The sequence below is a fragment of the Accipiter gentilis genome, chromosome W (assembly GCF_929443795.1).
Source record: "Accipiter gentilis chromosome W, bAccGen1.1, whole genome shotgun sequence".
NCBI lineage: Eukaryota > Metazoa > Chordata > Aves > Accipitriformes > Accipitridae > Astur > Astur gentilis.
In genome coordinates, this window is record NC_064918.1 from 39349580 (window position 1) to 39365740 (window position 16161).

Consider the following 16161-nt stretch of genomic DNA (forward strand, 5'->3'; position numbering starts at 1 on the left):
CAATGAGCACCGCGGCCACCCAAACCTCAGCAACGGGCGCTGCGGCCCCTCCAGGCCCGGCAAGGAGTATTGCAGGCACCCAGACCTTGGCGACAGGCACCGTGACCCCTCCAGCCCTGGCAACGAGAACTCGGGCTACCCAAACCTCAGCAACAGGCACTGCAGAGCCCCTCCAGCCCTGGCAATGAGCACAGCAGCTACCCAAACCTTGGCAATTGGCACTGCGGTCCCTCCAGCCCCAGCGACGAGCGCTGCTGCTACCCAAACCTCGGTGACAGACACTGCGGTTATCCAAAACCTGGCAAGCGATACTGCAACTGAACCAGCGGACCAACCTGCACCAGTATCAGTTGCCCCTGTACAGAAAAAGAAATATACAAAAAAAATCAGTTCGCTTAGTGAAGGATGAAAGTGAACCAGGGTCATCACGGGAACAGGAGGAAGAGGCAGAACCAGAGGTAATAACCCGGTCCCTATCCTTGAGTGAGCTGCGGGATTTGCAAAAAGATTTTGGCCGCCATATAGGTGAGCATATTATCACCTGGCTCCTCCTATGCTGGGGCAATGGGGCTAATAGCTTGGAATTGGAAGGTAGGGAAGCCAAGCAGCTGGGATCGCTTGCCAGGGAAGGTGGCATTGACAAGGCAATTGGAAAAGGGACACAAGCCATCAGCCTCTGGAGGCGACTCCTGTCAAGTGTGAAGGAAAGGTACCCCTCTAAGGAAGATGTTATATGTCAATCAAGCAAGTGGACCACCATGGAAAAAGGTATCCAATATCTGAGGGAATTAGCTGTGCTAGAGACGATTCATCATGACCCGGACAACCCACAATTACCCAAAGGTCCAGACAAAGTCCAATGCACACGACCCATGTGGCGGAAGTTTGTACGGAGTGCACCATCGTCCTATGCCAACTCATCGGCAATAATGTCCTGGAAAGACGAAGAGGCAATGACAGTGGGTGAAGTGGCTCGCCAACTCCGTCAATACGAAGAAAATGTCTCCTCCTCCCTACAAGCCTGCATTTCAGCTGTGGAGAAGCTGTCCCAGGATGACCAACAAATCAAAGAGGATATGTCCTACTCCACACTTGTAAGGTCCAATGTTGAGGATTTCTTGGCTGGGCGAGGGCATGTGAGCAATCCAGCCGTTAGGTGGGAACGAAGCATAAGTTTACAAAGTGCAGGAGCAGACAAGGATGCTGTGCCCTTGTACGCTGGGAAAAAGGAAGATAAGAAGAGCCTGACAAGCAACTCCTGGATGCCGAAGAATGAGATAAGTAACTGCTGGACACCTCGTGAAGAAGCTTGCACAGCCAACAGAGGATAAGATAGTGTCGCGTGAACCGGGGTATTGGACCAATTAGAGTATTGTATAAGGCGCGTGCACAAGCACATAAGGTATATAACTGTGCTAAAAGTTGTAGTAAATGGACTTCACTTGATCACATTGGTCTGTGTGTGATTTCCCCTGTGGATCCTCCGCAACATTTGGCGCCCGAACAGGGACCCTCAGATCAGCACTTTATCGTCTCTATGGGAATTTCTGGTGCAGCTGAACCGACGAGGAAGCGGAGGAGCCGGCCGAGAGTGTTCCTGCTGCCCTGGCAGGACGGCAGAAGCTTCAGCCAAGCTGGGAAGCACGACGTGAGCTTCAGCTGAGCTGGGACGCGCGTAAGTTTGAATCTCGCCCTGAGCTGGGAAAACGAGGAGACGCGCGGAAGCTTGAATCTCGCCCTGATTAGGTGGGCGGTCGGAGAAGGAGATGGGGTTGGACAAAAGGCAGGAAGCAGTCCTAAAGCTCCTTCGTAATTTTCTCTCTGAGAGAGGACTGAAATTCGATAGTTCTGTGTTAAAGGGGTTACTTTTATGGGCCTGGGAGAAAGAACGTATCCCCAATGTAAATGTCGCATTTGAAGAAGCGACCTGGGATAATATAGGCAAGGCACTGTGGGACGCTGCTAACTGCAAGGGGGGTAAGGTGAAGGAGATGAAAAAATACGCAGCGCTCGGGAAAGTAATTCGAGACATGCTGGAGGCAATGAGGGCGGACCGGGAGGCAGCTGCCGCTGCCCGCGCGGCCGTGACCCCCTCTGCTGCCTCCACGGCTGCCGCGTCAGCCTACCCCGCTGGAGTTGGGGGGACATTCTCTACACAACTATCTCCACCCCCCCTGACATCCATTTCTGTTAACGCTGAGACGCCTGCACAGACGCAGCCTTTGCCTATACCCAGCCAGGCCGTTGGTGCCGAAAAAATTCCCCCGTCTGTTACTCCACAAGAAACAGGGGAATTAGGGGGGGCCGATTGTCGCCCGACAGATCCGAACCCGACAGATTCGGGGGTGACTAATGCGGATAAACAGGTTGCGGGAGTGAGGGAACCATCTCCATCGGGTAGTGCGATGGAAGAGCTGAGGGAGGTGGTGAACCAATTACAAAAACTGACAGTACGGTCGGAAGAGCTCCTAAGGGAGGTGGTGCACCAATTAGAAAAAACGGCAGTACGGTCGGGAGAGCCAGAAGTGAGGGAGAAAGGATCCTTCCGAAAGGATGAACCGAGAAGGCAAGAGAATGAAGATTCTGGACGTGTACCAGTCCCGCTCCCTCCCCCCCCTTCTCGCCACCCCCTCCGCCCCCTTCCTCGGCCCCTCCCTCTCCGCCCCCCCCTCCAGCCGTTTGCAGCGGCGCGTGTCAGCCGGCCATGGAGCGGCCGCCGCCAGCCGCGGACGCGGCCGGCCCCCGGGCAGAACCGTCCGCGCCCCCGCCCCCGCCCGTTCATCCATCCCGCCTCTCGGGGCCAGAGACGGTGACACCAACCGCGCCCGCGATAGACGCGGAGCCGCTTGTAATAGCCGCTGCAGAAGAAAGGCAGAGACATTGGAGGGGTGTAATAAAAGATGCCATTATAGAAGGGACTATGCTCCAAGCATTCCCAGATATTGCATCAAATGGACAGAAAAAATGGGAGGCGTTTGACTGGAAGGTCATTGAGAGATTAAGGAATGCTGTAAGTCAGTACGGAATCAAATCTGCGTTAACTCACCAAATACTGCAATTCATTTCTTTCTGCTGATACGCTGATACCTCAAGATATTAAACAGCTAGCACAGTTGGTTTTGACACCCGCCCAAATGTTAGTGTTTTTCCGGCAGTGGGAGACGTTCTGCGATAGGGAACAAGCAACACCACGACAACAAACAGATCCCCTATGGGGAGTAACCACGCAGATGCCGATGGGTACTGGACCCTTCGCATCAGGGAACGCTCAGTTACAGTGTGTCACTGAGGTTCATCATCTATCAGAGATCTTGGCGTATCAAGCTTTTCTTACCATACCAGACAATATGCGCAGCCATGCTTTTACCCAGGTGAAACAGGAGTATAACGAAGCTTTTGCACAGTTTATTAATAGACTGCATAGGGCAATCTATGACCACCCTGACATGAACGAGAGCATGAAAGAAAACATGTTCAAAATACTCGCTTTTGAAAATGCTACTGAAAAGACACGCAAAGCATTGTGTAATTTGCCAAAAAATGCAGATGTCGTTGATATAATAGAATACATGGATCGATCAGAGGACTCACAGAAAGTAGCCTATGTTGCCACAGCTCTCCAAGGAGCTACAAAGAAGCACAAGGCCAGTAAGACACCCTTGGTCAAGTGTTTTAACTGTGGCAAACGTGGTCACATTAGGAGCAAATGTACAGTTACTGCTAACAGTAAGTGCTGCAACAAGTGTAAGAAAGATAACCATACCACCAAGAATACAGGAAGCAGGGAAAATTCACACCGACCGCGAAGGCCCCTCGCGCGGTGACACAAATGCAAGGGGCTTGAGCTGCCAGCCGTCAGGCAGCCTCACAACCACCAGATCCGCCACCGCAGGAAGCTCCGGAGTGGATGTGGAAACCTCAGTACACATTCAACATAAAGGGACCATTGGGGTTTGGACTTAGTGCATTTTTAATGGGGCGAACTTCAACAGCTCTAGAAGGAATTCTGGTGCTCCCAGGGCTTATTGATGCAGATTATTGTGGGACTGTGAAAATTATGATTCATGTTGTAATCCCTCCTGTTTCTATTCCTAAAGGTACCAGAATAGCAGAATTAGTTCCATTCAGGTCGTGTGTTCCGAACCCAGGTGAAGTACAACGTGGAGATGGTGGATTCGGCTCCACAGGGAAACCACAGGTATACTTTGCCATGGACACAACAAGAGGTAAACCAGAAAAGGTAGTGCAATTGGAAGGGCCTGATGGAGTTATCGTCAAGAAATCGATGAAATTCAATACAGGAGCTGATGTTACGATTATTTCACGATGCATTTGGCCTCCATCGTGGCCATTGATCAATCCAAATTTTGATATTGCAGGCATAGGGGGCACACAAGCCACCTTAGTAAGTCAGCTACCCATTACCCATTTGTGTTCCCCGACGGTGAACACGTTACGATGCGTCCGTATATCATGACTACCCCAACTGAATTGTTTGGCCTCATAGGCCGTTATTTATTGAGCCAAATGAAGGCAATGTTAGTGACGCATCCTTTTTAGGAGCGGTCACTGAGGGGCAGCCAATCCTGAAAATTAGCTGGAAAACAGATGAGCCTGTTTGGATTGATCAGTAGCTGCTAAATTCTGAAAGGCTGCTAAAAATACAAGAGTTAGTTGAGGACCAGTTGAGAGCGGGACATGTTGTTCCTTCTACTAGTCCATGAAATGCATCAATATTTACCATTCCCAAGAAAAATGGGACATGGAGACTGTTACATGATCTCAGAGCTATGAATACAGTGATGCACAGTATGGGAGCCCTGCAGCCAGGTTTGCCGTCTCCAGTTATGCTTCCAGAAGAATGGGATTTTTTAATTATAGATCTAAAAGATTGGGGTTTTTTTTCACCATTCCCTTGCACCCAGATGACGCTGAACAGTTCGACCAATTGGTTGCAGCGGCATGGGAGCCTCCTCCAGGGAATCGTTTTCAACAAAGCATGGCAATCACATGCGTTCTTGCACCAACCCGCCAGGATGTTAGCAAAGCAATTTGACTTACCACTTACTGATGCCCAAGGTATCGTTAAAGCATGCCCGGATTATCAAAAGGAAGGGCTGGGCTTGGGCTGTGGGGTTAACCCACGAGGTCTTTTGCCATTGCAGTTGTGGCAAATGGATTTCACCCATGTCACGTGGTTTGGTGCAAAGCATTCTGTGCATGTGTGTATTGATACCTATCCTGCTGCCGTATGGGCCACAGCACGAACTGGAGAAAAGGCCTTACATGTTGAATGACATCTTCACGCTTCTTTTGCAGTGCTGGGTGTGCCTAAAGGAATTAAGATGGACAACGGCCCAGCTATGGTTCTACAAGATTTGCTCGATTTTGTAATTTGTGGGGAATTCATCATGGTACCGGTATTCCACATCTTCCCACAGGACAGGCTATTGTCGAATGGGCCAACCAAACCCTAAAGAACATGCTGCAAAAACAAAAGGGGGGAACCCAGGGCTTACTCCCAGAGGAACGATTGGCCAAAGCCTTATTTGTGCTAAATTATCTTAGATTGACAGGTGATCACAAAGACCCACCAATGGTAGTGCATCATGTTCTTTTACAGGCAGAAAGGACGCAACAAAGTACGGTGTAGGGTTTAGGGATTAATCCGTGCGGGGCCCGGACGACGGAACACCAATGTGATGATTAAAGTTGCCAGTTTATTGAGCTTAGCTAATCATTTTTATACAATTCTCTAAGTTGTTGAGAGACTTTGATTGGCTAGTACATGCAACCACGTGGTGTCCACACGCTCAAGTATAAGTGGTGATTGGTTACATCGGTACTGTCCACGCGCACAAGCATAAGCGGTGATTGGTTACATTGGTACTGTCCACGCGCACAAACACAAGACATAATTGGTTGTGTTAATTAAAGCATACAAGACTTGTCTTAGTCCAATTGGTCAAGATAAGCCCCTGAATTGAGGTTGTTTGTGCCAAGTTCCCTTTATCGTGGAATGTGCACCTGTGTTTTCCTAATTGGGATCTTTCTTCTTCTATCTTCTTATTTATTCTGTTCAAGGCCTTCTAAAGGCGCCTGGAACAGTCTTGTGACCATGAGCTATTTTCAGGCTTAATAACTAAGTTCCATATAACTGAACCCTACATCTCCCCCTCTCTCACTTTTTTTTTTTTTTTTTTTTTTTAAAACATATTGCTGTCTTGTTCCGCAAACTTAGCCCAGCAATCAGTAGGTGTCAGTTTTATGTAGGTGTCCCTACGGAGGCAAGTATGGTTTTGCTGCACACCAGCCTGATGCTCTTCGGAAAATCCCGGTATTTATACATTTGCAGAGGAATGGGTTTTAGCACACGTGGCCAGCAGGTGCCAAAATCCGCCTCAACTGAAAACCTATGACGCATGCACTTGCTGGCCAGGCACACTGCACGAGTCATAGTTATCTATCGGTTCATGGGCTTTGTGATGCGGTTGTAATGCACTGAGAATTTTAACCTGTTATGTTAGGTAAAATGACCTACGCATTAATTTTTGGCTGAGGTGGTATTCCTATTGCCGCACCATCTATGATGCTTCGGATGATGATGGTCGTATAAATCAAACGGAAGTCCATCATGGGCTTGCACCTGTGAAAACACAATCATAATCTCGCCCCGAGGTTATTAATGAAAAATGGACAGTCCCATCACCCTATTTCTAGATTGTTAACTGATTCTATGACCTTACTTCTAATTTTAGTTTTACGTAACTGTTAACAAAAAACAATAATTTTTTTTTTTTTAATAATGAATAAATGACTACATATCAGGTATCTTAAAACTACTTCCACACTCGGCTCTTATGAGTAATGTTTCGCCAAGTGCTGATTAACATTAAATCATATATATATTTGCTTATTCTTTAAAGCACTTATTCTAAACTGCTTATTCTCTATACAATTAGTTATAGGTTAGTAGGTTAGTTGATTAGTTGAATGTCTGTTACAATGGTTAAAAAAATTTTTTTTTTTTTTTGATGATTAACTCTCTTTTCTACCCACTCGCACTAAAATACATATCTAAAACCGATATCATACTCCACGTTTTTTACACACATTCTTAATCTCCGCATTGACTGTCAGTCTCCGTCGTGATTTGTCTAGTTGGTCTATCTAGGGCTTCGGGACCTGCTGACGTCTCCGCTGCCTCTTGCTCTTGCTCTTCTGAGTTGTCTGTGGCATCTGGTCACTTGATCCACGGCTTGACCCATTTCGCCGGTATCCAATGGGGTTGTTCGTTACCTGTGGAAACACAAGCATACCTTCTTCCCCACGTAAATAATTTGCAAGGTCCTTGCCACTGCTGTAAAACTGGATCGAATACTGAGACTTGCGGCTGATTTTTATCAACATTTTTGCTCCCACACATATGCCTATTAATTGGGATCTGATCCTCAGTACCACGTGGCTGTAGCCAATTCAAAACATACAGTGCTTTGCTTATTAACTCTTGGGGGGTACAATGCCGCATGTCTTCCCCCGTTTTTAAAATGTTTAAACGATCCTTTAAGGTCCGATGTGCACCTTCAACAATAGCTTGACCAGTGGAATTATGGGGTACGCCAAAATTATGAGCTACCCCCCACATGTGTAAAAATGTTTCTAATGACTGTGCGCGATATCCTGGGCCATTGTCTGTTTTAATTTCTGTTGGCACTCCCATGGCAGCAAATGCTGCCAAAAGGTGCTTAATTACGGCTTTAGCATTGGTTGATATATGAACAGTAGCCCACATAAGGTTTGAATATGTGTCAATAGATACATGAATAAATTTATATCTCCCAAAACTGGGATATTCCGTAACATCTGTTTGCCAAATTTGCAATGGTGATAATCCCCGGGGGTTCACCCCTTGTGGTTGTAAGCTTGGAATATTCGCACAGTCTGGGCAAGCAGCAAGAATAGCTCTGGTTTGCTGCAATGGAAGATTAAATTGTTTACTCAGCGCTTTTGCCGACTGATGATAAAATTTATGGGATAGCAGTGCTTGTCCAAACAAATCAGGTTTGGGTGTATTAAAATAGATGTTTGCATTGGCTACTACCAGTTGATCCGTGCACGCATTACCTTCCACAATGAATCCCGGCAGCGTTGTATGGCTACGAACATGATCGATAAAAAATAAGTCTGTCCGTTTTTCTAGTAACATCCATAATTTTAAAAGTGTCATAAACAGCTGCTTATTGTTTACAGTTTTTGGTAGGGACCTATGTATACGTTTGACTATCCCCATGACATATTGAGAATCCGAAATAATGTTGACAGGTGTTTTATCCCATTTTTTAAAAACAGAGCATACGGCTAATAACTTGAGCACTTGTACTGACCCCTCTGACAGAATGACTTCGGATTTCCAGGATCCATCCTGTAAATATACAAATCCTGCTTTACCTGTCTTGCTGCTAGCATCAGTAAAAACGGTAATGGCCTCCAGCGGCTTATCGCTGCCAATAGAGTATGGTTCCATTGTTAACATTGTTTTAAATAACGGGTGAGGGGGGTAGTGATTATCCACTTCCCCCTTGAAGTCCAGCAGAGCTACTGCAAGACAGTCATTTTTCGTCATGGCATTACTCACAATATCAAGTGACATAGGTAAAATTATTTTGTCCATTTTCCTCCCTGAAATTTGTGTCGCCCTTACCCCTGCTTTTTGAATGCACATCCCCAGAGCATCAATTCTAGTGACTACCATTTTTCACATGCTAGCAGGCAAGAATATCCATTCTAGTATTACCAATGGGTTTTGATTTTGTTGCTCATCCCACTGACCCAAAATTCCCGCAACTTCCTTATCTGAGTTATATACATACAAATTTATGGACAAATCAGGGATGTATCTGCCAGACATAGATGATGTAATTTTCTGCTCAATTGCTGTCAAGGCTTGCCGCCCGGGTGCACTTAGTTGTAGTACAGAAGTTAGGCTATTGCTGCCCCGCAATAAGTCCAGCAGTGGTTCTAAGTCTGTATTTGTGATACCACAATAAGGCCGGATCCACTGTAGGTCTCCGACAAGTTTTTGTACATCATGTATATTTCATATGTCTTTGTGTAGGGCCAGCTTTTGTGGACAAACAGAGGCTTCCGCAACTTGCAAACCCGGATATAGTGTTAACGGTGTTCCGTCTTTTTTAAACCTTGATCGACAGTCGCTGGCTTTGTGTCCGAACTTGTCGCACTTGTTACAGACCCCAGGAAAGTTTGACTGACTGCTGTTAGTTAGTGCTGGCATAGATCGAGGCTGCGTTGCTATGCATTGAGGGCATGCACGTCTCAAATGGCCCGGTTGACCACACCGATAACACGCTAAGGGGTCTTTCTGTGGGCTGCTGTTGGAGCGGCGGAGGAATGCACATAAGTCGAACCAATATGAGTGATAGAAGTGATTCAACTTTATTTGCACGGATAGCTCATATTTATACAGTTTGCGATAATTATGCCTACTAGTCCTAATATGATTGGTACATTGCTAATGTTTATTCATTACTAAAACACACCCACTTGTGATTTGTAGCTATGCATGTTACGTAACTTTCTCATGGGAACTTCCTCAAAAGTTACTTATGAAGTTATGCCAAGGTCACACCGTCCCTGTCTTTCTCCTGATAACAGCGAGACCAGCTGTTGTTTTTCTCCTGATATCAGCAAGGCCAGCAGCCTTCGGCCAAGGCCTAGTCTTGCTGCTCAGGCTGACATTCTTTCACACAGAACTCTGCTTGCACAACTTTTCCATAGACCCATGTCCTTTCTCATCAAGCCAATTCCCAACAATTCCCCCTTTTTCTTTTTGTGCGAGTAGAGCTTGGTGTGTCAGCTTTGAGACTCCTTTTATCATGCACCCATACGCAATTCTAACTATTACACAGATTAATATCAATATACCTAACCATCGTAAGGCTTCCTTAATCAATGACATTAGCCATGGTGATATCCTGCCGAATATTGACTGTAACACCCCATCAAACCAACTAGTTTCTTGCTGGATCTTTTGTGTATGTTTTTTCAGCCAATCTATTTGTTTGTATATAGTTTGAGGTAAAATTTTAACACCTGCTGTATTGCCCTTTGCAAAGATCTATGAACACAATTAATTAAACACAGTAAAAACAACATTATACCTAATAAAATACATAAGAATAAAAGACTGTTCAGGTAATGCCAATGACACACAAAAAGAGATTTGATTAATAGCTTTAGCTAGTGACACCCAAACATTCTTACTGTCCCATGGCGTTAACCGATCCATATCAATCTCAGCATAAGGTTTCAAATTTATGGGTAAATCAGGAACGTATCTGCCAGACATGGAGGATGTGATTTTTTGTCCAATTGCTGTCAAGGCTTGCCGTCCCGGTGCACTTAGTTGTCTTGTAGAAGTTAAGCTGTCGCTGCCCCTCAATAAATCCAGCAGCGGCTGTAAGTCTGTATTTGTAATACCACAACGGTCGAATCCACTGTAGGTCTCTGTTTAAATCTTTCTCCCTCTTTTTGTTTTTGAGCAATCCAGGCTTACATAATAACTTGGGATGCCATTTTCCTTAATAAGCTGAACAAGGTAAAACTATTACAATAGCTAAAATCACAGTAACTACAATAATGCCCATAATTCTTTGAGCCAACCTGTTACCCCTAATGACCCAGACCATGAGGACTATGAGGAAAATGAACCATCCATACATTCTTGTGCCATCTTGCTCCACGAACTCAGCCCAGCAATCGGTAGGTGCCAGCTTTCCGTGGGCGTCCCCACAGAGGCAACCACGGTACACCAGCCCGATGCTCTTCGGAAAATCCCGGTATTTATACATTTGCAGAGGAAGGGGTTTTAGCACACGTGGCCAGCGGGTGCCAAAAGTCCGCCTCGGTTGCAATCTATGACGCATGTGCTCGCTGGCCAGGCGCGCTGCACAAGTCATAGCCATCTTGTCTATTGGTTCATGGGCTTTACGATACAGTTGCGATGCACAGAGAATCTTGACCTGTTATGTTAGCCAAGGTGACACATACATTAGTTTTCAGCTGAGGTAGTATTCATACTGGCACATCATTTATGATGCTCCAGATGATGATAGTCGTGCAAATCGAACAGGAGTCCGTCGTGGGCCTGTATCTGTGGAAACACAATCAAACTCGTTCCCAGGTTATTAATGGAAATAGACCTTACCCCTAATTTTGGCTTTAACTAACTTTTACATTTGCCCCACACTGTCTTCCCGTAATCACGCTATGTTTAATCAAGTTATGCTTAACACACTTTTTACCTAAAGCAAGTTCTATATACAATAAGGCACGCTGTTCTAAAAACCTCTCTGAAGGACTCAGTGTCCGCTAGTAATACTCTATTAGTTAGAATCTGTCAGATCAGTGGCTTCAGCACCCGCCGGTGCCGTGCCACTTGCCATTGGGACAATTCCGGGTCCAGCATCAGTGCGAAGCCATGGCTTGACCCACTTAGCCGGGATCTCCCAGTAAGTTTTACTTCTGCTGATCCGCACCATTTCCCGGATTCTGTGTCCTTATACATTACCATGATTCCCGTACTTTGTTGCGTCCTTTCTGCCTGTAAAAGAACATGATGCACTACCATTGGTGTGTCTTTGTGATCACCTGTCAATCTAAGATAATTTAGCACAAATAAGGCTTTGGCCAATCATTCCTCTGGGAGTAAGCCCTGGGTTCCCCCTTTTTGTTTTTGCAGCATGTTCTTTTAGGGTTTGGTTGGCCCATTCGACAATAGCCTGTCCTGTGGGAAGATGTGGAATACCGGTACCGTGGTGAATTCCCCACAAATTACAAAATCGAGCAAATCTTGTAGAACCATAGCTGGGCCGTTGTCTGTCTTAATTTCTTTAGGCACACCCAGTACTGCAAAAGAAGCGTGAAGATGTCATTCATCATGTAACGCCTTTTCTCCAGTTTGTGCTGTGGCCCATACGGCAGCAGGATAGGTATCAATACACACATGCACAGAACGCTTTGCACCAAACCACGTGACATGGGTGGAATCCATTTGCCACAACTGCAATGGCAAAAGACCTCGTGGGTTAACCCCACAGCCCAAGCCCAGCCCTTCCTTTTGATAATCCGGGCATGCTTTAACGATACCTTGGGCATCAGTAAGTGGTAAGTCAAATTGCTTTTTTAACATCCTAGCGGGTTGGTGCAAGAACGCATGTGATTGCCGTGCTTTGTTGAAAACGATTCCCTGGAGGAGGCTCCTATGCCGCTGCAACCAATTGGTCAGCTCTGTCATTTCCCGTTTCTCATCTGCACAGTGTTCTCATACCCAAGAGTTCTACCAGAGGGGTCATATTGCCATTAGTGATACCGCAAAGATTCCGCACCCACTGGATATCTCCCACAAGCTTCTGGACATGCAACGTTGAAATTTCTCATGTTATTTGAACCTTCTGAGGTTAATATTGCTAGCATCTATGTGCCACCCCAAATACTTCCAAGGTGCTGCCTTTTGCACCTTTTCAGGAGTGATTATTACTCCGTGATGGCTTAAGATGTCCTGCAATTGAGTTAAGTTTTTATCCTGTGGCAAGTTACTGAGGAAACTGCTTTCTTACAGGCTCTGATGCCCAGGCCACATACACCTGACACATTGTGAGGGAATTGCGCATTCATTGCGGTAACACGACCCAATGGTATCTCTTATAGGGTTCTGCCTTGTTAATCGATGGTACCGAAAAGGCGAACCGTTCAGTGCCATCTGGGTGCAATCTTTTAGATCTATAATTAACAAATTCCATTCTTCTGGAAGCATAACTGGAGACGGCAAACCTGGCTGCAGGGCTCCCATACTGTCCATCACCGCATTCACAGCTCTGAGATCATGTAACAGTCTCCATTTCCCACTTTTCTTGGGAATGGTAAATATTGATGTATTCCATGGACTAGTAGAAGGAACAACATGTCCCGCTCTCAATTGGTCCTCAACTAACCCTTGTATTTTTAGCAGCCTTTCAGAATTTAGCAGCTACTGATCAATCCAAACAGGCTCATCTGTTTTCCAGCTAATTTTCAGGATTGGCTGCCCCTCAGTGACTGCTCCTAAAAAGGATGCGTCACTAACATTGCCTTCATTTGGCTCAATAAATCATGGCCTACGAGGCCAAACAATTCAGTTGGGGTAGTCATGACATACGGACACGTCGTAATGTGTTCACCATCGGGGAACACAAATGTAATCAGTAGCTGACTTACTAAGGTGGCTTGTGTGCCCCCTATGCCTGCAATATCAAAATTTGGATTGATCAATGGCCATGATGGAGGCCAAATGCATCGTGAAATAATCGTAACATCGGCTCCTGTATTGATTGTCATCGGTTTCTTGACGACAACTCCATCGGGCCCTTCCAATTGCACTACCTTTTCTGGTTTACCTCTTCTTGTGTCCATGGCAAAGTATACCTGCGGTTTCCCTGTGGAGCCGAATCCACCATCTCCACATTGTACTTCACCTGGGTTCGGAACACACGACCTGAATGGAACTAATTCTGCTATTCTGGTACCTTTAGGAATAGAAACAGGAGGGATTACAACATGAATCATAACTTTCACAGTCCCACAATAATCTGCATCAATAAGCCCTGGGAGCACCAGAATTCCTTCTAGAGCTGTTGAAGTTCGCCCCATTAAAAATGCACTAAGTCCAAACCCCAATGGTCCCTTTATGTTGAATGTGTACTGAGGTTTCCACATCCACTCCGGAGCTTCCTGCGGTGGCGGATCTGGTGGTTGTGAGGCTGCCTGACGGCTGGCAGCTCAAGCCCCTTGCATTTGTGTCGCCGCGCGAGGGGCCTTCGCGGTCGGTGTGAATTTTCCCTGCTTCCTGTATTCTTGGTGGTATGGTTATCTTTCTTACACTTGTTGCAGCACTTACTGTTAGCAGTAACTGTACATTTGCTCCTAATGTGACCATGTTTGCCACAGTTAAAACACTTGACCAAGGGTGTCTTACTGGCCTTGTGCTTCTTTGTAGCTCCTTGGAGAGCTGTGGCAACATAGGCTACTTTCTGTGAGTCCACTGATCGATCCATGTATTCTATCATATCAACGACATCTGCATTTTTTGGCAAATTACACAATGCTTTGCGTGTCTTTTCAGTAGCATTTTCAAAAGCGAGTATTTTGAACATGTTTTCTTTCATGCTCTCGTTCATGTCAGGGTGGTCATAGATTGCCCTATGCAGTCTATTAATAAACTGTGCAAAAGCTTCGTTATACTCCTGTTTCACCTGGGTAAAAGCATGGCTGCGCATATTGTCTGGTATGGTAAGAAAAGCTTGATACGCCAAGATCTCTGATAGATGATGAACCTCAGTGACACACTGTAACTGAGCGTTCCCTGATGCGAAGGGTCCAGTACCCATCGGCATCTGCGTGGTTACTCCCCATAGGGGATCTGTTTGTTGTCGTGATGTTGCTTGTTCCCTATCACAGAGCTTCTCCCACTGCCAGAAAAACAGTAACATTCGGGCGGGTGTCAAAATCAACTGTGCTAGCTGTTTAATATCTTGAGGTATCAGCGTATCAGCAGAAAGAAATGAATTGCAGTATTTGGTGAGTTAACGCAGATTTGATTCCGTACTGACTCACAGCATTCCTTAATTTCTCAATGACCTTCCAGTCAAACGCCTCCCATTTTTTCTGTCCATTTGATGCAAGAACTGGGAATGCTTGGAGCATAGTCCCTTCTATAATGGCATCTTTTATTACTCCCCTCCAATTTGTCTGCCTTTCTTCTGCAGCGGCTATTACAAGCGGCTCCGCATCTATCACGGGTGCGGTTGGTTTCCCCGTCTCTTTTCCGCATTTCCTTTAACAATTCTAACATTGTCTCTTTTTGTTCTATTATTAGAGTAGCCAAGTCCTTGTTTGCATTATTTGAATCAGGGTATATGCTAGGTCTAATTTGTTCATGTTGAACGGTGGTATCTGAGGGCTGGTTTTTCGTAGGCAGATTTTTACTCACTCCCTGATTCTGTAGGGTTTCCTTTAATCGTACGGTTAGGGAGGCTTGGGAACTGTCGGATGGCTGATTAATATCGGCAGTCCCAGGGAGTGTTGCAGAAGTCAAGGGCACAAGAGCAGGCGAACAAGCTCTAAAAAGTCTCTCTCGCTGCTTTATGTTTTTCTCCCCACTTTTCCCTTTCGCTTGCGGTTGGAGAGAGAGAGCAGCAAAAGCAGACGCAGACGCTTTACAATCTGCTTTCATTTTTTACAGAGTTGTCTTAATCAATTTCCGTAAAGTTGCAAGACCTTTAACTTCTTTAGACCCGTCACTAATTTCATCCCATAGGGAGGTTCCGATAGCATTCCAGGTACTAAGCTCAAAAGCTGTACCCACACTAATTGAAAGGTTTCTGTCCTTGCTTCATTAGTTTTTTAGCTGATTTATCATCGTCAGTTACCATATCCCATAATACGTCTCCTAATCTACGCCATTCACTCTCCTCAAATAATAAATCCGGATTCTTAAAGCATCCCTTAACACGACCTAAAGCAACTAATCCCGAAACTTGCTTAACGCAATTTACCCCCCGCTTTTCTAAAAAGCACTGTAATAATTTTAGGGCTACCTCTTGATCCATTGCTGGCCAGCTTCTTGATACTCCTGGGTGCTACCTTGATTAAGGCACCTCGGTTAAAAAGTCTTTGCAGCCTTTTTCCAGTAGCCCTTACTGACGGCGAACCCCTTTTGGACGGTCCAGGCACGAGAGTTAACACACCAACCAAGACGATCAGCGTTCGGTTAATCTTTTGCCCCCCGGTCGCTGCTACCGGTGCTTCTCAGTGTCCGTCGCTCCAATTCCCCTTTCTTCGGTCTCTGTTCAGGCGCCATTTGTTGGAGCGGCGGAGGAATGCACATAAGTCGACCCAATGTGAGTCATAGAAGTGATTCAACTTTATTTGCACGGATAGCTCATATTTATACAGTTTGCGATAATTATGCCTACTAGTCCTAATATGATTGGTACATTGCTAATGTTTATTCATTACTAAAACACACCCACTTGTGATTTGCAGCTATGCGTGTTCCGTAACTTTCTCATGGGAACTTCCTCAAAAGTTACTTATGAAGTTATGCCA